Source organism: Montipora capricornis, chromosome 3 (assembly GCF_036669925.1).
Source record: "Montipora capricornis isolate CH-2021 chromosome 3, ASM3666992v2, whole genome shotgun sequence".
Taxonomy (NCBI): Eukaryota; Metazoa; Cnidaria; class Anthozoa; order Scleractinia; family Acroporidae; genus Montipora; species Montipora capricornis.
Window position 1 is genome coordinate 43,856,204 of NC_090885.1, and position 7,500 is coordinate 43,863,703.

Sequence of the window (7,500 nt, forward strand, 5' to 3'; positions counted from 1 at the left end):
ACGTGATTGAGCAAAGTCAAGAAAGGCTAAAAGAATCAAGTTCATCCTAGCCTCCCTCCTGGTCAAAACTGTTTGGACAATTTCTCGCTTTTCCCTCTCCCTGCATTACAATGTTGATTTTTCACAGTCTCCGAAATCAAGATCAGTTGATTGATTGCGCGAAGGTTTCAACATTGCCTGGGGGAAAGGGAAGGCATGAAAAGGCAGCAAAAAAAGAACACACGTTGCTGATATAACGATGATGGAAGCATGTACAGTACATTCTCTACTTTGCGCCCAAATTTGACAAATGTCCCAAAGTCTTTTGACATGGATTGTACATGTATAGCTTTTACAGTGTGAGACAGATAAGCAAGTTTCTTTTCTTTGTTGTTTTTTTCAGCTCCCAGTGGAATTAGTCCTGTGAGAAGTAATCATTTCGTATTGTTTTGATTCAATTGTCTCGAGTACAAAGTCATGCTTCATATCATTGTTTCTATTTTTAAGCCACAAGTGCCTTCAATTATTGTCTTCCATTTACATGCAACTTCGTACTGTTGTTTAATTATACACAGCACACTGGTGGCTCAGTTCGTTTAGCACCAAGGAGCCACGGGGGAGGTCGCGGGTTCAAAACCCGGCTGGATCAACACTCAGGATCTTAAAAGAACTGAGGAGAAAGTGCTGCCTTTGCATTTTACCTGCAAATGGTGAGACTCAGATAAGGCCTATAAACCATAGGCCCCGCCGCACAAATATCTTCCATGTTCATAAGTTCCCTGTGGGATTTTAAAGAACCCAAACACTACATGTATTCGAGAGGAGTAGGGGATGAAGTTCCTGGTGTTGTGACTGTCCTCTTCTCTCCAGCAAAAGAGGCTGTCTTGGCAGTGATGTCTCTAAGCAGAAACCGCCCTAAGTCAAATAAGGAGTTTGCTGAGTGCTGGAATATGTAGATATAGATGTAGATGTGGTTTTGCTAGTGTTCTTATTAAGTTGAAATAGTTCTTGGGTTCCACCTCCAGTGGCAAAGGCCATACTTTCACCTTTCATTGTTTATTGCCTTCCTTTTATGCTTCAGTTATAACTTAGTTGTATCCTAATCCTTTAATCGTCAGTTTACGAGTATCATCAATTTCATGACCTACATGTACAAAATAAATATTTGGAAGTTTCATCGCCTTCAATCTTTGATCTCTGTAAAGTACTTCTCAAATTCCTCGATGCATTCTAAATTTATCTTCATAGTCGCCAAAATCCCAACTATGTATGTCCCTTTTAAACTAAAGTGGATATTCATTAAAAAAAACACTGAACATTTAGTGAAGAAACTTCTTCTGTTAGAGCACATTTACTTCAACTACATGTAATACTGTGAAACTTATCTCAGCAATGAAACACCATTAAAGCATACAAGAGAACCCAGATCAACCTTCACAAACCCCTCATGCCACAGGGGCCTGATAAACTGGCCAATAATTTGATACAAATAATTTCACTGTATTGTTATAAGTGCAAAGCAAGGTTAGAGACTAGAAATGGCTGCAGTTACGTTTACATCTTGTCAATTATGTTTCCCTGGTAACATGAAAGTTAGATGTGATTGTCAGGTGCTCATTTCGTTGTTACATACAGTAAGTCACTTCCTAAGATTTTATTGGATGAAACTGATGTCATAAGTATGACTTCAAGCAACAATATACAATGTACAAGCTTCTTCTTTTAAAAGACGATGCTCTTTAAAGAGTTTACTCGGAATACTATGTTGCGCAGAAGTAAGGTGATACATTTTGGAACATGCAACCAGAACAACTCCACAGAACCGACCTTCAAGGAGCATGAGAGAGAAGAAAAGGAAGTACCAAACAAAGGCTTATTGATGTGTTTTTGGCACCAGTTTTGGTACAAACCGAGGAATGGGGAAAGAATGCAACCTTTTCCTGAGCAACCTAGAAAACAAACTTTCCCACAAGAATGGCAAGTCTTAGAACATCCATACCTTTTCAAATTTTAAGATAATTGCAAGGATTGAAAAGACTAAAGTGATTCTTACTTCTGATATTCAAATTTGCTAAGTACTGAACAAAAGTAGCCAATTGAAGTCTGGAGGGCTAATGACAACTGCTAACATATTGGTGTACATCGCTTTGTGCTTACATGTGAATTCAATGGGCCACCAAGCAAAAAGTGTAGGTTGACTTGGTACAGGTTGTCAGAAATAACATAAATCTGCAGCATGCAGGGTGGCATCAAAGTGAACCCAGTGCGCCAAGGGAGAGTGAAACACTAGTGCAGTGAGAAAACAATTGGCTGAGTGAAATTTAGCCCTCCTCTTACCCGCTACACCGGTAATGAGCTTCAAAGTTTTGAAATTAACGGTGTTGTGGATAATGCAGTGACCTCCCTCTAGGTACATGTAGCTAACATGATGGCCATGAAATTAAAAGAAAAAAAACTGACATTTGCAGATGAATCATGCACGCTAATACGAAGAACAGCTGAAAGAAAATGAAATTTCAGGCATTTTAATTCTAACACACATGCTGTCAACATGAACGATTTCGTAACTATCTCATTCATAACATTTCCAGAAGGCTGAATCCAGCATTTTCACTTTTTAGCTGCCATTGTGCCATCACTCAGAACATGGGCTTGAATTTCTAAATAATTTATCGGCAAACAACATTACATGTTCCACACTGAAACCCCAACACAGCTGCTATTTCTTTGGTTGCCAAACTGCATGTTTCATTGAATTCTGCAAGAATTGAGGCTGTTTGAACCCTCGCGTGTGTATAAAACCTCTCCAACAACACTCAACACCATGGCTGTTTTTATTAATTTTGTTCTTGTTCCAAAAAGGACTTTCGTTATAAAGGGAGGGGAAATGTATTACTTCAAAGGGTCAAGTGCATTGTTTTCAGCCAATGAAATCACCGCCTCATGATTCTATTGTCCATTTGACAAGTATCATATTGAATAATTATATTAAAGTAACTTGATGTCTTTTTCTTATAACAGTATATCTAAATGTGCTAATTAAGTTGCTTAAGAAAGTCCATCATTGTATCAGTTCCATTTACATGTACATGTACATGTCTTCTGCACACAAAAGAGCAACCTAGCCCATGCCTTAAAGGCTCGAAATTAACAAAAAATCCAGTCACAATTTTGTGACAAGGTAGGAAAATTTAGTCGCAATTTCACAAAGTTTAGTCGCAAAATTGTCACGCTGCATTGTGTTGTCAGTGATTTAGCAAAACAAAATATGAGCCCGCAATAATGTGTGTAATGAAACCGCTGAAAACCACGAATGATCAAAAGAATGGAGTTGTGCACGTAAACATCCTGGCTAAATTACTCTTCAATCACGCTATCTTCAGATTGAAAGAACATTCATGGCGAGAAACGATATAATTATGTCATCTCTTTATTTATTTTAGCAAAAGTAGCAGCAAAGAGGCAACTGCTAACCCTTTTGTTTCGAAAGAGCGAAGTTGAAAACAAGTCGCAAATTTGCGACTTCACCGGATATTTCAGTCACAAATGCGACTGTATTGCCTTAGGAGGGACTTGTGGACTTTTCACTCCACAGAGGGCAAGGACAATTTAAGCAGGGCATTTTTCTCTTTTACTGTTAAAAATACATGCCACATAAGTGGAGTGGAATTAACATATGCAATCACCTGGGCCCAAGGGCAATTAAGTATTATTTTCATGCGTATGTTCAAAGTATTCTCAAAATTGACCAAGTCATGAAGCAACAGAGGCAATTTGGAAAGCAGGCAAACATGCTTTGATTTGGTTTAAGTTCAATTCAATATATCATTGATGTCAACAGAAATAGCACTTAAAACATAATTATTTTATATGCAGATAAAGTTCTCTTGTACATGCAACCTCCCTTACTTTCTCTGAGCAACTGTTAACCAACAAGGATCACATAACCGCACCCTCTCAATTATCATGATTAAGGGAAAATGCCCTCAGTCTCAACCAATCAGCATTCAGGAATTTTCCCCATACATGTATATGTGATAAAAATAACCTCTTGGTACAGTAAATTCCATATCTTTTGTTTCTGTGCTTTTTCCCCTGCATATCTGTATTTGAATCTCATTTATTAAAATAATAATTTTAGAGCTATGTTTTTTTCCTTTTTCTACTTTTTGCAAGTTTTGATGTGTTTATCTTATTGCTCCTGCCGACTAAATTACCTTTGCTATTTTCAGGTGAAAACTGTATTTCCCTTTTTCGTTGATGACAAAATTAATGCATTGGCTTTTCACTGAGCTTTGTCTCAAAAGCACAGTGTTTTCAGTGGTCGAACTTAACGGTCGTCCACTAGTCCAAAACAAGTAAAAATTTCCCAAAACAAGTAGTTTTTTTTTTTTGCCACTAGTCCTCCGGACGAGTAAAGTTTCAGTTCTCCGATAATTAATTGCTTTTATATCGAACTAAAACGGCCAGAAGTGTCACAGCAAACGAACAACTTCCGAAAACGAACGTTTCGAAAATGACGAGCAAAAAATGCTAGGCATTCTCTTGGCAGGTAAAAGTCTGGGTTCTACTCCGAAATGAAATGCATCGTGGGATGCAATATGGCGGCTTAACATGTTTGCCCAACTTGATCGATCTTGATTGCATGTATATTTTCTTTCAAAATACAATTTGTCAAGTGTCCTCATCTTGCTGTGAAAGGGGATTCTCTTGTATGGGGAGACTCAAATCGGAATATCGAAACTCACTTGATGTTGAAACTGTTGACATGCTCATGAACATCTGCCTCAATTGTCCAAGTCCTGAGGACTTCACAGCTGAAAGAGCAGTTTTGCATTGGAACCAAACATCTCAAAGAATGCGAAGGTCTTGCTTAAAGGATCCATGACCTAAGCCTAAGCCTAAGACAGCAATGGAGATGATAAAACTACTGCTGTTGCATGTGTTGCAGCTCTTACATATAACTGGGAAGAAATTATTGTAATAAACTTATGTTGCTATGTACCACTAAAAAATACCAAATAAATATTATATGGTTGCGTTTAATTATTTGATCTGAGTTTGGCATATATTTACTTGTAGACACAAATAACCTACATGCGGGAAAAACGTAAAGAGTGACCAGTACCTTTGCTCCTGGGACCAGTAAATTCTAAGCCTACTGGTCCTGTGGAAGACCAGACGTAAAAGTTAATTTTGAGCACTGGTTTTCGTGGGTGTAATTGTTACAAAAACCACACCGAAGACAAGAAGCCTCACAAATAGAACAAGGCAAGACGTTTCTATTCAAAATTTGGCTCATATTTTTCAGTTTCAAGAACAGTTGTTTTTTGCAATACTTTTTCACTGATTCAGTGATTGCATCAGTTTGGTGAACCTGGGGTAGAAGTGGAAAGTAAGATTTGTGTTAAGTGCCTTGCTCAAGGAGGTTATCCAAAGAAGGCTATTTCAAAAGCTTGGTGACTTGCACACTGCACGTTATTTTCCATCCTTCAAGGTTTTTTTTATAACCTTTTTTCTTACAAGCCACCAAGAGAAGGGTCATTGGAAGAAACATTTCTCTAAAGAAGAGAACACTACAATACCCCGCTAAGGACCAACATGAGAGCTTATGAGCCGATGGTTACTTCGACTAGTGAACAGACCTTTCTACAGTTGTGCTTAGTTACCTGGCCTTTAAATGAAAGTGAGGCTGGAGTTGACCTTGTTATAATAGTGATGCTCTGTGCATGCAAAAGGCGCACACGTGCGAAGCACCATAGTTAAGAAAACATGTTAACCCATCAATGAGAGGAATTTTGGTTTTATAGCAATGACAGCATTGACCGTCTGTCCATAAGTACATGTACGTCCACCCCTCCATGTATGCCAATGTGACCAGTACCATGCTAGTTTACACCATGCATCGTTGATAATGGACATCCAAGTTATGATCAATTGACACCTGTCAAAACAAGGTATCTGCTGGACCAGTATCATGTGACCCTATCAAAGGCTGAAGCTTGGAACTCACCAAGGTCAGCTGTTTTTTTAAGTTGACTGCTGACGAGGTACTGTTTTTCAACTGGATTGCAGGCTCAACCCAGGTTAACTCACCTAAACATAAACAAGGCTTCATTTTTCGCGTGCTTTCTGTGGCCCAACGCAGCTACACAGCCATACTACGTCAACTATAGGTCTTACACCGTCAACCCTTTTCATGTTCAGGTGGAAAACGGTTTGGAAAATGTTTTCTTTCTGCATTTTTCCCTGGTTTCAATCCAGTTTGACATATCATGATAGCTGTGGTCCACACTGGTGGCTATGCAGTTATTCAAGTCAAGCATTGGCCGGATATAAAATTAAAGCTGTGTGTTTATTTTTAATTTGTTTAGAGCTTCTTTTTTCTCTGTATTGCAATTTTTGGCATATCTTTAGAAGCTCTGATAAGGTTACATGATGCCTGGAGGACCTATGACTAGAACAGAAACAAAAGGAGAGGGAAGGAGAACGACAAAAGCAAAACAGAATAACAGTAATAGCTCATACACTGTACTTAGTGGAAGAAGTTACTCCACAAATTCTTTCCTTGGGCACTAAACCGTTTGTTATTGCTACGCATGCGTTATTTTAAGTGGATGCGTATTTTTAAAAAGTGGTTTAATCGCTTTTTCCCTTTGTGCAGGAATTAAACTCGAATTTTTATTCTCAACTGGAATTAAATAACAATTATCTGTACTCTTTAGGACATAAAGAAAAGGTTGATTTGTTTGTTTGTTCTCCTCTAAAATGAGAGCGAAAAAGTGTTATTTTAATCAGTTTGCCCAACTGGTTTTCAATGTGCCTAGACAGTGACAAGAAAATTTTGCCCTTATGTTATAAAATTTTATGTAATCAAAATGAGTTCTCGTAAAATTAGGGGGAAATTCTACTAGCTTGTGTTTTAAGGCACCTGAAGTTAATTTAGTGTTGGAGTGGATCTTGTTTCAAGTTCGTCCTTTCTTGGTTGCATTGCTGTATTTTGCCGATTCTTGTTCCAAGCTAACCTGGTGTGTTTCAATGAAAGACATCAAAATGTGAATGATCTTGTTCTCAGAGATAAAGTGGAATAAAGTACATCAGTGAAACTCTATTTTTGACCTTGAATTAACTGACAAAGTTTTTTTATGGTTTCTAATTTTAGTGTCATTCGTATTTGTTGGCTATTGCCATTTGACTTGAGATGGCTTTTTACCTTTTCCATTCACTCACTGAGGGTGTGCTTGTTTACTTTCAAAACTCATGTGGTTCAAGAAAAATTCATTGCCAAAGTAAATTTCACTTGAAAAACCCATATCACGCTCATCGCTTCGTGATTCATGCGATATCGGCATTTAGGGTAAAATTTACCATGGAATTCACTAGTTGGCAATCAATTTTTCTACAGAAGAAAGCAGAGAAAATAATTTCATTAAGCAGAAACCGGAATCACTAAAAGGCGGACAATTTTCAGTGTCACACCATCATCAAAACTATTCAACAAATAAAGTCAAGAATCAAAGA